The sequence below is a fragment of the Coregonus clupeaformis genome, chromosome 40, assembly GCF_020615455.1.
Source record: "Coregonus clupeaformis isolate EN_2021a chromosome 40, ASM2061545v1, whole genome shotgun sequence".
Taxonomy (NCBI): domain Eukaryota; kingdom Metazoa; phylum Chordata; class Actinopteri; order Salmoniformes; family Salmonidae; genus Coregonus; species Coregonus clupeaformis.
Genome location: NC_059231.1, coordinates 4683084 through 4707080, shown reverse-complemented (window position 1 = coordinate 4707080; position 23997 = coordinate 4683084).

Here is a 23997-nt window from a genome sequence, read left to right as displayed (position 1 = left end):
TGTGTATGGGTGGTCCCGGGGATCGAACCCACTACCTTAGCGTTACAAGCGCCGTGCTCTACCAGCTGAGCTACAGAGGACCACATACAATTATCTGTAAGGTCCCCAGTAACGGTGCATGGGTAAAATCACTGGGGAAGCCAAAAAAAAAAGCCATATTACAACCTATGTGTTGTGATAATTGTGTTTGCTCTATAAACTGTTAGTTCATGTGCCTTGTGACCATGATATATAGGTCTAAATGCCGATACAATAAGAAGACACAGTGGCAGAATAAATTCAAGCACACCTTTGTTTCATCTCAAAACCGGAGAGCAGCCTCTGTCCGGTGAAGTCCACAAAGCATATTGCATGTAACAAACAGTTACATTACCTACAGCACGGTCAAGCAAGTTAAGTTTCTGATATTTTCGGACCACTAAACAACTATTGATTTAGAACCACGAGAGGTACCACAAGTCACAAAGAAAACAGGAGCTGCCTCCACTATTCCAGCACCATTTCAACTTCAACATTTCAACATCATCAAATCACCTGTGCTTAGTCTAATACAGTGACAACTAAAATATACCAAAAACAATTTAGTCCAATCAACGTCAGCTAAGTATGATGCGGCTGTCCATGTTTCTGATTTCTATGTGTGTGTATGTGTGTGTGTGTGTGCGCATTCGTACAAGTAGAAAAAACAACGCACACCCCACTTGTAGAGAAACGCCAGTGAGATGCAACAATTCAAGTTGTTTCTGTCAATGACGTATTGCTCTCGATGCGATTTGATAGCTGGCTTGTCTTTACCCTTTTGTTTGGTGCATCAGGACCATTCACAGTTGAGCTCAACGCTGATTGGCTAATAATTTATTTTATCAAGGGAGGCCAGATGCTCGCTGGCTTCCCTTGCATTCAATGCTACGGGCGGCAACAATGTCATACTCTTTTGGACCAGACAGCATCAGATAGATGGCCTACATGTACAGAGACAGAGGTGCGCTGTTTCGCTCGCTCGGATGCTTTCTCCGGTGAGATACATTCAGCCTCTTGCGAATTGAAAGAAAATTATGAAACACAGAGAGACTAAAAATTGGGTCATCCATGAATACACGCCACTGAAGGGCCCTCAGTCGAGCAGTGAATTTCAAAGACAGATTCAACCACAAAGACCAGGGAGGTTTTCCAATGCCCCACAAAGAAAGGCACATATTGGTAGATCGGTAAAAAAAAAGCAGACATTGAATATCCCTTTGAGCATATTAATTACACTTTGGATGGTGTATCAATACACCCAGTCACTACAAAGATACAGGCGTCCTTCCTAACTCAGTTGCCAGACGGGAAAGAAACTACTCAGGGATTTCACCATGAGGCCAATGGCGACTTTAAAACATTTGATAGGAGATAGGAGAAAACTGAGGATGGATCAACAACATTGTAGTTACTCCACAATACTAACCTAATTGACAGAGTGAAAAGAAGGAAACCTGTACAGAATACAAATATTCCAAAACATGCATCCTGTTTGCAACAAGGCACTAAAGTAATACTGCAAAAAATGTGGCAAAGCATTTCACTTTTTGTCCTGAATACAAAGTGTTATTTTTGGGGCAAATCCAATACAACACATTACTGAGTACCACTCTTCATATTTTCAAGTATAGTGGTGGCTGCATCATGTTATGGGTATGCTTGTAATCGTTAAGGACTGTGGAGTTTTCAGGATAAAAAAGAAACGAAATGGAGCTAAGCACAGGCAAAATCCTATAGGAAAACCTGGTTCAGTCTGCTTTCCACCAGAGACTGGGAGATTAATTCACCTTTCAGCAGGACAATAACCTAAAACACAAAGGCCAAATCTTCACTGGAGTTGCTTCCCAAAAAGACAGTGAATGTTACTGAGTGGACGAGTTACAGTTTTGACTTAAATCTACTAGCAATGATTAACAACCAATTTGACAGAGCTTGAAGAATTTTGAAAAGAAGAATGGGCAATCCAGGTGTGTAAAGATTTTAGAGACTTACCCAGAAAGACTCACAGCTGTAATTGCTGCCAAAGGTGCTTCTACAAAGTATTGACTTAGGTGTGTGAATACTTTTGTAAATGTGATATTTCTGTATTTCATTTTCAATACATTTGCAAACATTTCAAAACACTTTATCATTATGGGGTTTTGTGTGTAGATGGGTGAGAAAAATAATCTATTTAATCAATTTTGAATTCTGGCTGTAACACAACAAAATGTGGAATAAGTTAAGGGGTATGAATACTTTCTGAATTCAATGTATGTGTATTAAAGTAATTAAAAGTTAAGTATTTGGTTTCATATTCATAGCACGTAATGACTAGCACGGATGCATTTGCTGTTTGTTTTGGTTTTGTTTCAGATTATTTTGTGACCAATAGAAATGAATGGTAAATAATGTATTGTGTCATTTTGGAGTCACTTTTATTGTAAATAAGAATATAATATGTTTCTAAACTCTTCTACATTAATGTGGATGATTACGGATAATCCTGAATGAATCATGAATAATGATGAGTGAGAATGTTACACCCGATATGGATGAAAATACCCTCAAATTAAAGCTGACATTCTGCACTTCAACCTCATAGCCATTGTATCATTTCAAATCCAAAGTGCTGGAGTACAGAGCCAAAACAACAAAACGTGTCACTGTCCCAATACTTTTGGAGCTCACTGTATATCTCTGTCTGTAACGATCCCGGCAGTCTGAGTCGGGTCCTGTCTGTGGACTAGTTTTTATGTTCGTGATCTCCAGTTTCCCGAGGGTTCTGGAACGCTCCGGGGAGCTCTCTTGATTTCCGCACCTGCATCCCATCAGCAATCTGCACACCTGGTCCTGATCATCACCCTTCTTAGGCTCTGGCCTAACATCCATTCCCTGCCGGATCGTTAGCCATAAACAGTATGTTTTGCCAGCGTATCAGCCTCAGAGTACTAGCGTTAGTTTTGTTGTTTTTTTGCATCTTGTTGACCTGCCTTGTACTTACCTCCGTTTGTTCTGTCTACAGTCATTCTCCCGGAACCTTCACCCAACCCCTGCCGTGCCATCAGTTCATCTGCTACTTCACCACCACCTACTCATCTCCGCCACCCGCTCCGTCTACTGGACTATTCTGCATCTTTTCCCTGTAAATAAACACTCTCATTCGTTCAACTCACCTTGTCCTGGTCTGCTTCTGGGTTCGGGTCTTAGAGAACCGTGACAGAACGATCCGGCCATTAATGAACCCAGCGGACCTGGACTCTGTTCGCCATGCCATTACCCATCAGGAGAAGATGTTGGGCCATCATAGCACGGTACTACAGGAGATCGCGTTGTCAGTTCGGAACCTTTCTACCGGTCTGACGGAGGTCCAGAACCAACGCAAGTCTCCGGTGGAGGATCCACTACCGGTTTCACCCATCTCGCCTGCCGCTTCTGGAGCTGTGTCCTTCCGTGAGCCCAAGGTTCCGACGCCGGATAAATATGAGGGGGAGCTGGGAAGATGCCGTTCCTTCCTTATGCAGTGTGGATTAGTGTTCAATCTACAGCCCTACTCTTATGCCACAGACAAGGCTAGGATAGCCTTTGTGATTGAGTTGCTGCGTGGTCGAGCGCTGGAGTGGGCTTCAGCCGTTTGGGAACGACAGGATCCCTGCATGGCGTCATACCAGGGGTTCACGGCCGAGATGAGGAAGCTCTTCGACCATTCCGTCCGAGGGAGGGACGCAGCTAGGCGCCTGTTTTCGCTTCGCCAAGGAACTCGCAGCGTGGCCGACTTCGTGATCGAGTTCAAGACGTTGGCTGTGGAGAGTGGGTGGAATGAGGAGTCTCTGCAAGCGGCCTTTTACCAGGGTCTGTCGGAGCAGCTCAAGGATGAGTTGATCTCCTATCCGGAGCCTAGTGACCTGGACAGCTTGGTAGCCTTGTCTATTCGGGTGGATAATCGAGTCCGAGAGCGAAGGAGGGAGAAGCAATGGGGTCCGTCCAATCGATCAGCTTCTCAGTTCCCAGTCGGGTCGGGTGGTGGACCAGAACACGTCGATCATTCTCCACCACAAAGGATTATTGGAGAGGTTCTCTCTCCCGATTCTGAACCCATGCAAGTGGGGCGGCACGGGTTAACCAAGGAGGAGCGTCAACATAGACGTAAGACCAACTGTTGCCTCTACTGTGGTAGCTCGGGACATTACATCTCCACTTGTTCCCGGCGGTCGTCAAACTGCCCGGCTCGCTAAAGTTGGGAGGACTTTTAGCGAGCCAGTTTCAACCTCTCAGTACCTCTGTCAGACCCCCGTTTCCCGGCTACCCTTGTGAACAGGAATCAGAGCTTAGCGATTAACGCTTTTGTCGATTCAGGTGCCGATGGAAGCTTTCTTGATGCCGAGTTGGTGGAACAGCTGGGGCTTTCCAAGGAGCAATTGCCGGAAGCCATTGAAGCGACCACTCTGAACGGCAGTAGTCTGGCACGTATCACGATGAGGACTGAACCGGTTAAGATGCTGTTGTCGGGGAATCATTCGGAGATGATTTCATTCTTCATTCTGCCGTCTTCCCATGTTCCTCTAGTCCTTGGATACCCCTGGCTGAAGGAACACAATCCCACGTTCGATTGGGTGACGGGCAAGGTAACGAGTTGGAGCCTTGATTGTCATGCTAACTGTCTCAAGACTGCCTGTCCCCATTCGGTTCCCAGTCAGGTGATTGAGGCTAAACCCCCAGATTTGTCCCTGGTTCCCGAGACATATCACGATTTGGGGAAGTGTTCAGTAAGCAGAAGGCTCTGTCACTCCCTCCCCACCGACCATATGATTGTGCCATCAACCTGTTCCCTGGAGCTGTCTACCCCAAGGGAAGGTTATACAGTATCTCCCGCCCTGAACGTGAGGCTTTGGAGACCTACATCAAGGAGTCCCTAGCTGCTGGTCTCGTTCGTCCCTCGTCATCACCCCTGGGGGCAGGATTCTTCTTTGTGGGTAAGAAGGATGGCTCTCTTCGACCGTGTATTGATTATCGGGGGTTGAATGACATCACGGTCAAGAACAAGTATCCCCTGCCCTTGATGAGTTCTGCCTTCGACTCCTTACAGGGTGCTACGGTGTTCACTAAGCTAGACCTACGCAATGCGTATCACATGGTCCGGATCAGAGAGGAGACGAGTGGTTGACGGGTTTCAATACACCGATGGGTCACTTCGAGTATCAGGTGATGCCGTTTGGACTGACCAATGCTCCAGCGGTATTCCAGAGTATGGTGAACGACGTCCTGAGAGATATGATCGGTCTCTTTGTGTTTGTTTACCTGGATGACATTCTGATCTTCTCGAAGGAACCTTCCGACCACGTCCAGCATGTCCGGCAGGTTCTGCAGCGATTGTTGGAGAATCGCCTGTTCGTGAAGGCCGAGAAGTGCGAGTTCCACGCCCACACGACATCCTTTCTCGGGTACATCATCTCCAGGGGAGAGATTAGGATGGACCAGGAGAAGGTTAGAGCGGTTCTGGAATGGGCCCAGCCCGGTACGAGATTGCAGCTCCAGAGATTTTTGGGGTTTGCGAATTTCTACCGCAGATTCATCCGGGATTACAGCCGTGTGGCCGCTCCGTTAACGGCCTTGACTTCCAGTATCAGGAGCTTCAAGTGGAATCCGGAGGCGGATCGAGCGTTTCTGGATTTGAAGAGGCGATTCACCAACGCACCGATTCTCTCTCAACCGGACACGGACCGTCAGTTCGTCGTTGAAGTGGACGCGTCCGATGTGGGAGTTGGCGCCATCCTGTCGCAGCGATGCTCCACGGACAGTAAACTCCATCCCTGCGCCTACTACTCTCGTCGCCTTTCGCCTGCGGAGAGGAATTACGATGTGGGTAACCGGGAGCTTCTCGCGGTGAAACTTGCCTTGGAGGAGTGGCGCCACTGGTTGGAGGGGGCGGAGCAGCCGTTTATTGTCTGGACTGACCACAAGAATCTTGCTTACGTGCAATCGGCTAGACGTCTCAACTCCCGTCAGGCCAGGTGGTCGTTGTTTTTCGGACGATTCAATTTTTTCCCTGACGTTCCGACCTGGATCTAAGAACGGCAAGGCGGACGCCTTGTCTCGGATGTTCTCCAAGACGGAGGAGAGTGGGTCCAAGACCGAGACAATTCTCCCCCGGAACTGCGTCGTGGGAGCTGTTAGGTGGAAGATTGAGGAGGAGGTGATGGCGGCTCTTCGGACGCAGCCCGGTCCCGGTAACGGTCCACCCGGTCGGTTGTTTGTGCCTGAGTCGGTTCGTCCTGCGGTCCTCAAATGGTCCCACGCCAGCAAGATGGCTTGTCACCCTGGCGTGGCTCGGACGATGGCGTTTCTTCGCAGACGTTTTTGGTGGCCTGCCATGGCCGAGGATACTCGGGGTTATGTTGCTGCCTGTCCAGTGTGTGCGCTTAATAAGAGTACCAATCGGCCCAGCTCTGGACTACTTCACCCCCTTCCTATTCCCCGGCGACCATGGTCGCATCTGGCCCTGGACTTTGTCACTGGGTTGCCCGCTTCTGAGGGGAACACGGTCGTTCTGACTATCGTGGACAGATTCAGCAAGTTCGCCCACTTTGTGCCAATTGCCAAGCTTCCCTCTGCCTCGGAGACGTCCGAGATCCTGGTTAGGGAGGTTTTCAGGGTCCACGGGTTGCCCAGTGATATCGTTTCCGACCGTGGCCCTCAGTTTACCTCTGCTGTCTGGAAGTCCTTCTGTTTGGCCATTGGAGCTACAGTCAGTCTCACATCTGGTTTTCACCCCCAATCTAATGGTCAGGCGGAGAGAGCCAACCAGAAGATGGAATCCACGCTACGCTGCCTGGCCTCTTCCAACCCCACCTCCTGGGTCTCTCAGTTGCCTTGGGTTGAGTATGCCCACAATACTCTCCCTACATCTGCCACTGGGATGTCTCCCTTCCAGTGCCTGTATGGCTACCAACCTCCCTTGTTCCCTTCTCAGGAGAAGGAGCTCTCAGTGCCTTCTGTTCAGGTCCATATTCGTCGTTGCCACCGGACCTGGCATCGGGCCAGAAAAGCACTCCTTAGAGTTTCGGACCGGTATCAGCTCCAGGCGAATCGTCGCCGGATCCCCGCTCCCACCTACACCATCGGAGATAGGGTCTGGTTGGCCACACGGGATCTTCCTTTACGGACTGAGTCTAGGAAGTTGTTACCGCAGTTCATTGGTCCGTTTGTGGTGGAGAAGGTGATCAATCCGGTGGCAGTTCGACTCAAACTCCCGAGGACGCTCAGAGTCCATCCCACCTTTCATGTCTCCTGCCTCAAGCCTGTTTTCCTCAGTCCTCTGTTGCCTCCTCCGCCTCCTCCTCCTCCTCCTCGGATGATCGGAGGTGGTCCTGCCTACACGGTGCGTCGCATCATGGATTCCAGACGGCGGGGCCGGGGTTTCCAGTATCTCGTGGACTGGGAGGGGTATGGTCCTGAAGAGAGGAGTTGGATTCCGCGGCGACAGGTCCTAGATGCTGACCTCATCAGTGACTTCTACCGCCTCCATCCTGGCGCTCCGGGGAGTCCGCCCGGTGGCGTTCGTCGGAGGGGGGTACTGTAACGATCCCGGCAGTCTGAGTCGGGTCCTGTCTGTGGACTAGTTTTTATGTTCGTGATCTCCAGTTTCCCGAGGGTTCTGGAACGCTCCGGGGAGCTCTCTTGATTTCCGCACCTGCATCCCATCAGCAATCTGCACACCTGGTCCTGATCATCACCCTTCTTAGGCTCTGGCCTAACATCCATTCCCTGCCGGATCGTTAGCCATAAACAGTATGTTTTGCCAGCGTATCAGCCTCAGAGTACTAGCGTTAGTTTTGTTGTTTTTTTGCATCTTGTTGACCTGCCTTGTACTTACCTCCGTTTGTTCTGTCTACAGTCATTCTCCCGGAACCTTCACCCAACCCCTGCCGTGCCATCAGTTCATCTGCTACTTCACCACCACCTACTCATCTCCGCCACCCGCTCCGTCTACTGGACTATTCTGCATCTTTTCCCTGTAAATAAACACTCTCATTCGTTCAACTCACCTTGTCCTGGTCTGCTTCTGGGTTCGGTCTTAGAGAACCGTGACACTGTCCTCAGTTATGATTGAAGGCCTCAATCTGTCTTTTTGCTTTGTGATTGCTTCTAGAAATAGTGAAGGAACAACACATGATCAAGACGAGCTGGCGACTAGTTTAAAGCAATAAAATATCTAATTGTTATGAAGAATGAATGAATTGGCTACATTTATGAGAATAATACTAAACTATAATGCATTTGCTTCAGGGCTGGCTCTAGCTCTTCGATGCCTCCCACCTCGCGGCAAAACATTTTACTGGTCCACCTCTTGACGATGGAGAGAATTATTTTCATTTAAATGTTAATTTTCTGCAATTCTACACATTTTGCCTTGGGATATAGATAAAAAATGTTGCTGTTTTAAAGGTCCAGTGCAGTCAAAACGTGATTTTCCTGTGTTTTATATATATATCCGCACTATGAGGTTGGAAAAATACTGTGTAATTGTGAACATGATAATGCCATTCTAGTGTAAGAGCGTAAGAGTGTAAGAGCTGTTTGAAAAGACCGCCAGAAATTACAGCCAGTTTTGGCCTTCCATTGTGACATCACCATGTGGTAAATGAGTTAACCTTTAACCTTTTCACATGTGAGTTCCAAATATCTCTAACTGTCGCCCCAGCGTGAGTTTTTTCATGTGCGTGATGTCAGAATGCTCTCACTGTTCCAAAATGCGATTGTTCCGCAACAGGACAGTTACCCACACTGCCCTCAAACCAAGACACACTGCCTGCTAATTATCTACAGGCTATGTTTCAACTTGTCAATTTCAAATTATTCAATATATTTATTTTCTAACAACAGTTTGAATTGAGGTGTGTTTCGCCTCCTCATTAATTCACATAAGAAGTAACCCATGTTACTGTGGCGGACAATTTATGTTTGAGGCTTTACTGAGCCGGACAAAGCCCAAGCACTTCCCTAGTGTTTCCCCAGATCAAGTATGAAGACATCTAGTCAGAACAGGCCTTGCACAAACGTTTCCCCCAGGCACATTTTCTGGCTGGCGCCCGCATTGCCTTCATGGTTGTTTTCCTTACAAATTAGACTATGGACGTGTGCGTTCCTATCAAAGTAAGTGGCTTATTTTCTGTATATCGTGTTGTCGTTTCTGCTGTAGCACACCGTATGAATGTATGGATCATAATGTATTTACTGTTTTATTCACGTTTTCAAGTGCTGGTGACAAATCATGCATTCCGATTCTTGCATAGATTGTAATGGACACAAATGATGTGTGTAAAATACTTTTTTTGAATGTTGTACTGATTATGATGAGCTAATGCTAAGCTATTTGCCGGCTGTGTGGCGCCATGTTTGTTGACATCATACAATGCATTCTGGTTGTCACGTAAGCGTCTGTCAGACCAAAGATGTTATAACAAGGGATAGTTCACTCGACTGACTTATAGTGCTTTCAAGACAACTGTGAACTCTGAATAATACTAGGTAAAATCATGACGTTAATGATCTTCAGGTCGGAAAGTCGGAGCTCTAGAAAGAGGCCCGAGTTCCCGAGTTGGAATTCCGAGTTGGATGACCGTTCGGAGCTCGTTTTTTCCAGAGTTCCCAGTATAAACTTATCCTGTGTTTGCCCCCCATTTATTGATAAATCCCCCATCATAGTAATATTTCCTGCATCATATCCCCCCACGATACATTCCCCCATTTCTACCCCCAATGGACTTGAAAACCCCCAACAAATTAAATGAACCCCCCCACAAACCCCCTTACAATGGTTTCATCCCTGTTTAGCTTTCGCTCTCGGCTAGGCAGTAGGCTTGTATTTGGTGTGATGATCTGTGAGGTGAAAACATTTTATTTGCTTTGTGATTCGTCAAAAACAGTAAACGACTTGTCAAGTCATGTGCTCCGGTTCTTGTATACACTGTAAGTAGAACATCAACGATTTGTAAGATGCTGAAAAGTGGCTAAACTAAGTTAATATTTTTCAGGCAATGAGCGCAGCCATCTTTGTTTATTTGCGTCTTATAGTGAATGGCATTCTGGGATTAGGGAGTTTTTAGCTTCTGTTAGCTTAGCTGACACGCATCTCTTTTCTAAACAATATTACATATCTCCCTTGTGCTCACCAGAGATGTGGTGCATTGTAAACAAGTCTGGCTGTTAGGTCGCTAACTTATGTTTGTTTTTTTGTCAGCGTAACCTGTTATTTAGACTGGTTTATGGAATGAGTTTAGCTGTCGATGTGTTCCGTGTTATGTTTGGATGATGAAGTTCGCATTTATCTTTTACAATAAAAGGGGAAATTGAGGAATAAAGTTGTGAAGACCTTTATTTCCCATCAGTTCCCATCAGTACAAAACATTGTTTAGATTCTTTTCAGACAACAATGCTGTTTAGATGCGTTCGTTGCATCATACGTTCTGTTGCTACTGTTCCAATCACATGTTTGTGATCGTACGCTGCAGGGACCACTCAATAATAATCACTAATATGTGATCGTACGCTGCAGGGACTACTCAACAATAATCACTAATACGTGATCGTACGCTGCAGGGACCACTCAACAATAATCACTAATACGTGATCGTACGCTGCAGGGACCACTCAACAATGATCACTAATACGTGATCGTACGCTGCAGGGACCACTCAATAATAATCACAAATACGTGATCGTACGCGTCAAAGGGTTAATAGAACAATAAGAAAGGGAGTTCCAAACCTCTAATCTAATTATCCCCACTCAGACCACTCAGTTTCTTTTTGACTTTTTAAATTGAAAACCATCACAGTAAGGTACAGAAATGATTTGATATTGAGATAAAAATGGCTGCATTGCATCTTTACAGCAAGTTTTCTACACATTTTGCCATGGGGCGGATATTTTTGTGTTTTCAATTTTTACAGTTAATGTCTTGCAATTCTACCCATTTTGTAATGACTTAGGCCATGTTTATATGATATCTGAGTGACAGTGACTAACAAAATCAATGGAGGCCCCCTGGAGGTCAGGGCCCCTAGGCATGTGCCCAGTTAGTATTCGGCCATGATTACTACAAGTTTAGATAGCTGGCTAGACTAACTACCAATCTAAAAAGTGTTAGCTGACATTGCTAATTGAGTGACTGTCAGTGACTGACACAACAAGACAAAAACTGCTAATGCACGACCAAATTTCGAAATCACACCCGGTTGCACCTTGCAACTTTTGGGCGACCCGACCAAATTCACATAGAAATGTGAGTTATAGATCTGTCATTCACATTGAAAGCAAGTCTAAGAAGCGGTAGATCTGTTCTATGTGCACTATTTTTATGCTTCCCGTGCTTAAGTTTCGTATTTGCGTCTTTTACTTTTGGTTTTGTACACCATCTTCAAACAGCTGAAAGTACAATATTGTTGGTTATTGAAAATATATTGCACAGCGGTTTAGAAGGTGCAATGATTCTCTTGTTTTGTCACATAAACTGAAATTAGGCAAACTATTAGAATTTTAGCAACCAGGAAATGGCAGAGCGATTTCTGCATATTGCATCTTTAATAAGTTGTTAAGTAAGTAAGTTGAGATCCCGACTTGGTTGGGTTCCCCTAGCAGCCAGGTGCCCTAAGGGACCGCTTATTTCACTTAATACCTGGAACCGACCCAGAGTTTCTTAGCTTATCAAGCTTAAAGACAATGCACTCATTTATCACTCAAATAAAGTGTTATGAGTGAGTGCACCACAAACATCTTAAAAGGGTGTTGATGCATCCTCTTCCCCATGCAGCCTCTTCCAACACCATGGGTAGGAGAAGGGTATCCATCTGCAAAAGTTACATTTTGCTTTAAAGTCAAGTCAGATCATATTGTTGCTACCTTAGCTGTTGTGCTAGCTAACGTGCTACTGACCAGTGACGCTAGCATACTGACATGTATAGGTATTAAAAGACAACAACGTCTTCACCTAAAAATATAAGTGTTGAAAATATCCGGCAAATCATTAGTAAGCTAGCTAGCTATCACATTCAATGTGCAAAAATATGATAGCTAATGTTAGCTAGCTAGATAGCTAGCTAAGCGCAAGCCACTAGCTAGCTAGACAGTCAGTGGCGCTGACACTAGGTTGAAACTGTTTTAGCATTTATTTATTTTTTACTTTATCCCATAAAACATGACATTGCTAACCAGGCATCAAATAGTTAACACATTTGAATTTTTATTAAGAAGTTTATTAAGAAGTTAGACACTCACCGGACTACTTTGGTAGGTAGCTAGATTGCTTTGTTTCCATTTGCAACTAATGTTTCTTCTCCCCCTGACTAGTCATCAACGGTTACTGATCTTGGAACTCATGTTGTCACGATCGTTATAAACAGCAGACCAAGGCGCAGCGTGATATGCGTACATCTTTTATTAAGTACACACACGAACAAAACAACAAACCAAACAATACGTGAAGTCCTAGGTTAATACACCAAAACAAACCTTACGGAACAAGATCCCACAAATAACTAGTGCCAACAGGCTGCCTAAGTATGGTTCCCAATCAGAGACAACGAGAATCAGCTGCCTCTGATTGGGAACCACCCTGGCCAACATAGAAAACACGAACTAGAACAAAACATAGAAAATCACACATAGAAAATCCACACCCTGGCTCAACATATAAGAGTCCCCAGAGCCAGGGCGTGACACATGTGTTCACCAGAAACGACTTCTGGTAAACTGTTTGCTACTAGTGGCAACAAATATTGTTGCCACAGGTTTTCTACAGATTAAAATAGAATCAAGAAAGAATTATTTACCAGAAATATTATTACCAAAGGTTTGCTGGAAATCCATCACTAGTGGCAGACATTTGCAAACTTCTGGCAACATTTTGTGGCACACTATTTAGTTTGTGGAAAATTTGCCACAAACTTTTGGAAAATTTGCCACAAACTTTTGGGAAGTTTGCAGCAACAAATTCATTTTGGTAAGGGTAGTTCCTATCCACAAGGTAGAGTGTCCGTTTAGTTCCTATCCACAGCTGTGAAAACAGTGGTTGGTTTTGACCCACTTTCCACTTTGCACATTTGCTGCAGGTCTGTTCACTCTACCTATGAAGCTAGAGTCCAACGTCTCAATCCATGCTTAGGCATGATGAGGGCAGTGGAAGGTTTAGGCATAAAGTATTGGTACCTCTCTACATGTAAATGACCTCCTGTGTAAAGGAGACTTGGCAGGTCCTGCATAGATAAACTATGCCCTGCATTTCACATTCCAGGGACTCTGTCTTCTTATGGTTCCTATTGGAGGAGTTGGAGGTAGACGGCCAAGACTATCTTTACACAGCCCAGAGAGAATTAGATAAATTACGTTTTTGCCACGTGGTTTCCTCAGAAATGCCAAACATTGTGAAATTATCCAGGCCTTAGTCTGCTATAAATTCATTCTCTCAGGTTTTGGACTGGGGATCATTAACTTCTTAATGAAATATGAAGTTGCAATAATAAAAAGACCTTACTGTAGTTCAATGGTTGTGCAATATTGTGACATGCATTTCTTTTATGTATCTGAGGTAGAATTTTGTACATTCATGTATGATTCATTTCCACAGAAAATGTAGTCACCCACAGTGATCTTGCTTTGCATTCTCTTGAACAGGGGATGCTTTGGTTTGGCTGTCTCTCAAAATCTCATCCTGTCTTTGTTAGAGGGTTAGTTGTCTATACAAGGCTAATCTTCTGCTATCCTACATATACCTCCCCCATAGTGTCACCATGATGTCACTGTAGGCCTAAACACACCACACTGTAGCTTCCATTTAGTCCTTTAACAAAGCTGTGGGCTTTGAATTTGACTGTGTGTTGTAGGTATTGCTATTGTAAACAGTGGTATTGCCATGACTAGAAAGAAAAAAGCAATGGTGGAGATTGGGGACTCTATTTTCGGCTGGTGGTAAGGAGGCGCAAGTGTCAAACGCACATTAGTTTGCAATTTTGTCATGTAAAAACTGCCGCACTTACATTTTCCAGCCCTGATGCCAGGTTTGGCAATTTACCTGTCTAACATTATCTCGCTTGCGCTGAGGTGGGAGGGGTGGCAATATTTGAGATGTGTCCTTAAAAACAAGCGCAAAACGGACAGTTTCATAGAGTGCTAATGGGAAGTTTTAGGACCAACAAAAGCAGGTCTTAACGGTAATGCAGTTGATAATGGCATGGATTTTGAGAGGGGAAGCGCAGCCTATCCAGCCATGACTCACAGTGCCCATGGAAGCAGAGATGTGCCTTTTGTGGCAGTGAATCTCATATTTAGAAACATAAAAAAAACTATTGGTTTCCCCCCTTTTCATGTAATTTGATTAAAAACCAAGTATAGCCTACCCTCTGCTTAATAAAATAAAATAAAATTGTATTTGCCACATGCGCCGAATACAACAGTTAAGTAAAAAAATTATAAGTAAAAAATAAAAATAGCAAATAATTAACGAGCAGCAGTAAAATAAAATAACAGTAGGGAGGCTATATAGAGGGGGTACCGGTACAGAGTCAATGTTAGTCGAGGTAATTGAGGTAATATGTACATGTAGGTAGAGTTAAAGTGACTATGCATAGATAATAAACAGAGTAGCAGCAGCGACTGGGAAAGGGAGAGATTGAATATGTCCGTAAACAGTCCAGCAAGCTGGTCTGCGCATGCTCTGAGGACGCGGCTAGGGATGCCGTCTAGGCCGGCAGCCTTGCGAGGGTTAACATGCTTAAATTTCTTACTCACATCTGCGGGAGCACACATTCCTTCGGAGCAGGCCGCGTCTGTGGCACTGTGTTATCCTCAAAGCGGGTGAAGAAGGTGTTTAGCTTGACCGGGAGCAAGACGGCGCTGTCCGCGACGTGGCTGGTTTTCCCTTTGTAATCCTGCTACTTACGTCTCGTGTCTGAGCTGTTGAATTGCGACTGCACTTTGTCTCTGTACTGACGTTTTGCCAGTTTGATTGCCTTACGGATGGAATAACTACACTGTTTGTGTTCAATCATATTCCCAGTCACCTTGCCATGATCAAATGTGATGGTTCGTGCTTTCAGTTTTGTGCGAATGCTGCCTTCTATCCACGGTTTCTGATTTGGGTAGGTTTTAATAGTCACCGTAGGAACAACATCCCATATGCACTTCCTGATGAACTCAGTCACCGTGTCCGTGTATACGTCAATGTTATTCTCAGAGGCTACATATTCCAGTCCACGTGATCAAAACTATTTTGAAGCATGGATTCCGATTGGTCAGACCAGCGTTGAATAGACCTTAGCACGGGTACTTCCTGTTTGAGCTTCTGCCTATAGGAAGGGAGGAGCAAAAGGAGTCGTGATGTGATTTGCCGAAGGGAGGGTGGGGGAGGGCCTTGTAGGCATCTCGAAAGGGGGAGTAGCAGTGGTCTAGTGTTTTTTCCAGAGTACTACAGTCAATGTGTTGATAGAACTTCGGTAGCGTTTTCCTCAAATTTGCTTTGTTAAAATCCCCAGCTACAATAAATGCGGCCTCAGGATATGTGGTTTACAGTTTGCATAAAGTCCAGAGTTCCTTGAGAGCTGTCGCGGCTTGAGGGGGAATATACACGACCGTGACGAAGACGGAAGAGAATTCTCTTGGGAGGTATTACGGTCGGCATTTGATTGTGAGGTATTCTAGGTCGGGTGAACAAAAGGACTTGAGTTTCTGTATGTTATCACAATCACACCATGAGTAGTTAATCATGAAACATACACCACCGCCTTTCTTCTTCCCGGAGAGTTCTTTATTTCTGCCTGCGCTATGAACTGAGTACCCAGCTGGCTGTATGGATGGGGACAGTATATCCCAAGAGAGCCATGATTCCGTGAAACAGAGCATGTTACAGTCCCTGATGTCTCTCTGGAAGGAGATCCTCGCCCTGAGCTCGTCTACTTTATTGTCCAGAGACTGAACATTAGCGAGTAATACACTCGGAAGCGGTGGATGGTGTGTACGTTTCCTGAGTCGGACTAGAAGTCCACTCTGAATACGTCTTCTCTACTGGCAGCGTCTTGGAGCAGCCTCTGGGAGAAGTTAAATTGCCCTGGGGGGTACGAACAAAGGATCCAATTCGGGAAAGTCGTATTCCTGGTCGTAATGCTGGTGAAATACCGCCGCTCTGATATCCAAAAGTTATTTCCGGCTGTATGTAATAACACAAAAAACATTCTGGGCTAATAATGTAAGAAATGACACACAAAAAAATCTAAATACTGCAAAGTTGCTTAGGAGCTAGAAGCAGAGCTGCCATGTCTGTTGGCGCCTTCTGTAACCCGAAATAAAATGTATATATTTAAAAACTATACTGTGCTTGTACATGTCCATGCCGCTTGTGAAAGTATAACTAGCGATTTGAATCTAAATAACATGGAAAATAGTAACATAATTAAATCAGTTAGGTGAATGTGGTTTTCAAAGTTTTCTCAGAAGCATTCACATGTCCTGACATTATGCTGTAAAAACACTGGTCATTCACCAGCAACATGCATAGCAACAAAGTCTTGTCAGATACCAAACAGAGACCAAAATCCAAAATTGTCACTTTTTTTTTTTCAGTAGTCTCTCTGGATGCCAAATTATGACATTTTTGCATTCATAGTGTATGGTGTATTTCTGCATGTTTGGTCCTAAGAAATTATATTTAGCACTGGATTTCAGCTCACCATATGAATTTGAGAGTTACATGTTTATCTTGGTGTAAAAGTGGTTTAGGGTTTGAAGTTGTATCCACAAACAGCTTTTAACGTGTTTGATTATGACTGTTTTCATGCAATATTTACCAATACTGCCATATTTAACATAAGTAAGTAGTTTGATTCCTTATAATAAAATATTGATAAGGTATCGTTTGTATGCTGAAGTTGGGGCATCAATATTTCTGTCTTTAGTTACTTGATACAGAGACTTTCAACTTTAAAGTCTAAGGAATGGGACCATAGTAGGCAGTTCCGATCTCCAGCTCAACGATACTCTTTCATTTGAAGAGATCAAATGGTGAATGTAACGGCATGCAATTCAAGACGTGTCAAACATGATGTAATTAGCCTATATAATGATGATGGAGGTTTAAAGCCATTTTAACTATTGTGATGGTTCATAGGAGGACTAGATGGAGAACTTTAGATTCTGTGCCTTTGAATGTGTTGAAAAATGACCATCAAATAAATAAACTGTAAATAGTCTAATAAAATCGAATTTTCAATCAGATTACACTGATTTGCAATGTTTGATTTGACAACACTACTAATCTTATTAAATACTGTATATTCACTGAAGACACCAAATTCTGGTTCTGTTGCTATCAACAAAGGCATACAGTATTTCATATTTTTACAATTTTACTGTAGTATGTTCCACACGTTTTCTCATCCCGTGTCAACACAACAACACACTCAGTCATCTCAGATGTACAGTCAACACAACAACACACACAGTCATCTCAGACGTACAGCAGGGAATCCCAACATACCACAACAACACAAGCATGTTTCCCTCATGCCATGCAGCAGCACAAAGGATGATGTCATTGTTCCTCTATTACATTTCACCTGCCCCAGTGACTCACTGTGCCTCCCAGTCAAAGCAGCTGATGCCTTGCAGGTAATTCCTGCCTACTGGAATGTGGGTCAACGATGCTATGTAGCGCTTTCTCTCTCTCTCTCTCTCTCTCTCTCTCTCTCTCGCTCTCTCTCTCTCTCTCTCTCTCTCTCTCTCTCTCTCTCTCTCTCTCTCTCTCTCTCTCTCTCTCTCTCTCTCTCTCTCTCTCTCTCTCTCTCTCTCTCTCTCTCTCTTTCTTTCACTCTCCCCCTCTCTCTGTCCCCCTCTCTCTCTCTCTCTCTCTCTCTCTCTCTTTCTCTCAACCTCCCCCCCCCCCCCTCTCTCTCTAACTCTCTCTCTCAAACATCCTCAACCCTCCTTCTCTCTCCCGCCCACTCTCTCTCTCCTCCCCCCTCTCTCTCTCCTCTCCCCTCTATTTTTCCTCCCCTCTCTCTCTCTGTTATGGATCAGTGAGTTGCAGTCATCCCAGTAGACACTGAGCACCTGGCACACGCCTGCACTTGGCTCAGGGCCAGACAGCTCACTGAGCACCGTGCTGCCAGCCATCCTGACTTAGCCTTCCCTTCCCTTCCCTTCCCTCTACCTTCACATACTGTACAGCTCCTGCCTCCTGATCTCATGTGACTTCCCCTGAGAGGCGCTTGGTGGTCGGGTGTGCCCAATTCCCTGTGGCAGGGCTGTTTGCTCAACAACAGGTTTACATCACCTCTCATTAGCCTCTCTCTCTCTCTCTCTCTCTCTCTCTCTCTCTCTCTCTCTCTCTCTCTCTCTCTCTCTCTCTCTCTCTCTCTCGCTCTCTCTCTTTCTCCCTCTCTCTCTCACCCTCTCTCTCTCTCTCTCTCTCTCTCTCTCTCTCTCTCTCTCTCTCTCTCTCTCTCTCTCTCTCTCTCTCTCTCTCTCTCTCTCTCTCTCTCTCACACACACACACACACTCATTCTCTATCTCACCTTCACTACATTACCATGCTGTATTGAAAATCATCATTTCACATCCTTAAAAACGTAGGTGCTGGGCTAATGAAGAATACTAGTAAAGAACAGGACACTGTTTATGCTCCCAAATCACTGCTTTATTGACAACGTTTCAATCTGAACCGGATCTTCATCAGGTCAAACAGACTGAGTGCTCACATCCCAAAATATACACATTTCACCTCACATGACCATTACGCACATAACGCATGGTGGGGGTGGAAACAATTCACTTCACTTTTGTGCATAGTCAATCATAATTAATCACAGAGGTACATATGGTCATGACCGATCTAAAACCTAGGCAACAGTAAAAAAGATTATGTTGAAAACTGTTGGAATACCCACCCATGACCATTACGTGCAGGATGCGAGGTGGCCGTAGATATAATTACAGTGACCTATTTCAAAAACAACTTGTGTACCTTTATTCATTTGATATCAATGAGATGGGAACATGTAGTAGTCACATAGTCCAATACATACATAAGACCAAATGACCAAGTGGAGACCTAGATGGCCGGACAAATCAACGTAACTTATTCATGTAATAAATGGTCTGATATCAAACTCTTGGTTCAGACCTTTAGGAGACATGGTGGACAAACGGTGAATCCAATACAATGATCTTAGTAATAGATTATCAGTATCCTTTAGGTATCTTTTGGGCGTCTTAACATGTTCGATACCAATGTATCTCAGAGAGCTGATGGATTTCTCTGGTCAAGAGTCCTGATATTACTCCTGTATTTTGCTATCCTTGTTTTAAGAGCTTGTTTCGTTTTTCCTACATCGTTTTGTTTTTCCTACGTTGTTACACTGGGTACATAGGCCACATCTGTAATTACCATCCGGCACATTGTCTAGGAAGGTGCTACGTGGCACTGGTGGACGATCAGACCTCACCACCATTTGACTGATGTTTGGGGCACGTCGAAAAAACTACCCGCGGGGGTACTTTAAATGTATTTTCCAGTTGTGGGTCAGTGCTCAAGATGTGCCAGTGTTTTTAATGATGTGGTCGAACAGTTTGCCAAGTGCCTGTGCCGTGAGACATCCTCTCCTTTCTGACCATATAATATAAATGCCCTTATGAAGGAAGCATTAATGAAATGATGAAGCAGCCAACAACTCACTCTGCAGAGTTTGTGTCTAAAACAGAACAGAAACAGAAACAGCTCCCAGCATGAACAGTATGCTACTGTATGAACTGTGGAAATAATCAATTATTGACCTTGCAATTGCATTTTATTACATTTTAGCTTGGGGATAGCCATGCTGTGCGTGGGTGGATGAGACTTTACAGAAACAAAGACAATTTTCTCACGAGTCCTACAGTTTATGTACAGTGTATTCGTACCCTGCATTGATACAGAATTACACATATCACCACTGATTTTAAAAGCTTTTAGGAAGCAGGTGTTATAAAACTGAGGCATTTTTATTTTTTTTCATAAATGGATATGCAGTATATGAAGAATAGTTGTTAAAGGAATGTGCATCATGTGACATACAGGTCTACAGACAAGTGTCATAATTTCTCTGCATCTTCCTTTGCATCTGCTGGCACAGAGACACGTGCTGGAGCACTCACCCAGGACAGATGGCATAGAGACACCTGCTGGAGCACTCACCCAGGACAGATGGCGTAGAGACACCTGCCGGAGCACTCACCCAGGACAGATGGCGTGGAGACACCTGCTGCAGCACTCACCCAGGACACATGGCGTAGAGACACCTGCTGGAGCACTCACCCAGGACAGATGGCGTAGAGACACCTGCCGGAGCACTCACCCGGGACAGATGGCGTAGAGACACCTGCTGGAGCACTCACCCAGGACAGATGGCGTAGAGACACCTGCTGGAGCACTCACTCAGGACAGATGGCATAGAGACACCTGCTGGAGCACTCACCCAGGACAGATGGTGTAGAGACACCTGCTGCAGCACTCACCCAGGACAGATGGCGTAGAGACACCTGCTGCAGCACTCACCCGGGACAGATGGCGTAGAGACACCTGCTGCAGCACTCACCCAGGACAGATGGCATAGAGACACCTGCTGGAGCACTCACCCAGGACAGATGGCGTAGAGACACCTGCTGGAGCACTCACCCAGGACAGATGGCGTAGAGACACCTGCTGGAGCACTCACCCGGGACAGATGGCATGGAGACACCTGCTGGAGCACTCACCCGGGACAGATGGTGTAGAGACACCTGCCGGAGCATTCACCCGGGACAGATGGCATAGAGACACCTGCTGGAGCACTCACCCAGGACAGATGGCGTAGAGACACCTGCCGGAGCACTCACCCGGGACAGATGGCATAGAGACACATGCTGGAGCACTCACCAAGGACAGATGGCGTAGAGACACCTGCTGCAGCACTCACCCAGGATAGATGGTGTAGAGACACCTGCTGCAGCACTCACCCAGGACAGATGGCGTAGAGACACCTGCTGGAGCACTCACCCAGGACAGTTGGCATAGAGACACCTGCTGGATCACTCACCCAGGACAGATGGCATAGAGACACCTGCTGGAGCACTCACCCAGGACAGATGGCGTAGAGACACCTGCCGGAGCACTCACACAGGACAGATGGCGTAGAGACACCTGCCGGAGCACTCACCCGGGACAGATGGCATAGAGACACATGCTGTAGCACTCACCCAGAACAGATGGCGTAGAGACACCTGCTGCAGCACTCACCCAGGACAGATGGCGTAGAGACACCTGCTGCAGTACTCACCCAGGACAGATGGCATAGAGACACATGCTGGAGCACTCACACAGGACAGATGGCGTAGAGACACCTGCTGGAGCACTCACCCAGGACAGATTGCGTAGAGACACCTGCTGGAGCACTCACCCAGGACAGATGGCGTAGAGACACCTGCTGCAGCACTCACCCAGGACAGATGACATAGAGACACCTGCTGGAGCACTCACCCGGGGCGGATGGCGTAGAGACACCTGCCGGAGCACTCACCCAGGACAGATGGCATAGAGACACCTGCTGGAAGACTCACCCGGGGCGGATGGCGTAGAGACACCTGCTGGAGCACTCACCCGGGATAGATGCCCCCCGTGCCTCTTGTTGTTTTTGAGCCACACTTACCCCGAGCTAGGAGGTCAGTGGTGACCATGGCGACCCGTCAGAGCAGGGAGATCCCTGGGCATCACAGGCATGACATTGTGGGAAAAGAGAGATGGCCACTGTTCATGGCTGCTGGTCACAGCTGTGCACTGTGAGACCAGGGACAACTGACAACGTATATCAATGCGGACGCTGTACGGATCTTCCACAGGCCTAAGGCTTAAAGAGTCTCACTGTTTAAGGTTGTACGTCTCGCTAAAAGTAACCCATAAATCACAGAGATGTGCTGCGGCTTTAATTGGTTTCACCCTAACCCTAACCCTAACCCTAACCCATGAGGGAAGAGAGGACACATATGAAGGCAGCAACACTTCTTGGGTTTTTCAGTGTGTGAGGTGTGTGTAAGGCTGTACTGCTACCAATGATTCATTAAAACACTGAGTAGTTGTAAACATTGTTGTAGAGTTGTTTGAGTTATTTTATTGGTTTATAAAAGTCAGTACAAACAGTACTGAGCCAAGAAGATGAGGCTGATGACTGTATGATACGTTGCGTTGCGTTGGTTGTATACAATATTACAGAAAGTCAACAGGAAGTTGCGTCTCTCAGAGTGGTGGTTTACAGCGGAGATCCCAGCAGCTCCTCAAGGTTAGCATTAAGACCATTCATTGACCTAGATGAACATTTGCCTCCACTGACCCACCGGAAGCATGGCCTGTAAAAAGTCCAAAGCCATTAGTTTCTGCTGAATTTTCCAGGCGCAGCATGCAGCTCCTCTCCTGTGAAGCATTAAATGACCATCCCATGTTTACTTCCCATGCTATATCCTCAACGCTTGCCCCTAGCATAGTCCATGCTAGCATAGTCCATGAGTGACCTTCTTGAACTCAACAACTAGGCCAAAGCAAAACTTTAAGAAAGAGAGAAGTTCTAGAGGGTGACTGTCAGGTCTTGACTTTATTTTCTGATATTCTATGTTGGAGATGTTCAACATTTTTGTAACGGTATTGATCCTTTTTTTAAATTATTGTAATGGTGTTGATCCTTTTTTAAATTATGTAATCAATCATTTGAGGACATTTGTACATTGTGATGTCCATTTTAATTATTTTGAGGACACCCTTGGATAGTAAAGCATTGCATTATTGGTAAAGCAGCACAAGTGTCAAGTCTCGTCACAGGAAGCTGGATAGTCCCCAAGGCTCCTGTGTTGCTTCAATAGCCTGATGTGATTTTATATATAACCTCCCTACTGTTATTTTATTTTACTTCTGGTCTTTTTTTCTCAACACTTTTTTGTTGTTGTTGTTTTATTTTACAATGTTATTAAAAAATAAATGCATTGTTGGTTAAGGGCTGTAAGTAAGCATTTCACGGTAATGTCTACACCTGTTTGTATTCGGCGCATGTGGCAAATACAATTTGATTTGATTTGATTTGATTTACTCTTATATTCCAGAGATTAAAAAACACATAACAAGGAGACAAATCAACATGTTTTTCAAAAGCGCAGAACAGATAATGATTTGATCCTCTCCTAGTCCCCAGAGGAGGCGATTTGGATGTGAAAGGATCAAGGAATGGGGACAGAGGAGAACCACAGGCAGTTGTGAATGTGCGTTTGATTTCATAAGCGAAGGGGGATCTGTGGAGGCACAGTGGGCTGCTTGTGGAGCTTTGGCCCAGATGTGCGCCCGTTCAGATAGCACTGATCAATGATGCCCTGTTCACTGGGTCTGGTCTGAGTGGGCTCTTCTTGTTCTGGGACAGAGACACTGAGGGGCCCTGATCCCCACCTCACCCCAGGAAATGACACACAGCCTTAAGAGACCAGAGCAGACAGGGCCCCGGAGCACCAGCAGCACCAGGCTAAAACAGGAAAGATGTAGCACCATAACAGATCGTTGTGAAGGGGTCTCTGCTCTCTCTGACTGGAAATGGACTAGCAAATAACTAGTCTACACATGACCACAGGGGATTTTATTTTGTATTTGAAATTATGTTATGTTGATGGAACACATGCCTTGTATTTACTAAATATTTTAATTATTGGAAAGAAGAAAATTACACATAATTAAAAAATATTCTGCACATGAATCATGGACAGGAATACAACAACATGGCCAACTACATTCCTATAGTCTTAATGTTTCTAAATCTACAATTTTCCAGGAATACCCTGCTAGTGAGGGAATGAATACCCTGCTAGTGAGGGAAGGAATACCCTGCTAGTGAGGGAAGGAATACCCTGCTAGTGAGGGAAGGAATAACCTGCTAGTGAGGGAAGGAATACTCTGCTAGTGAGGGAAG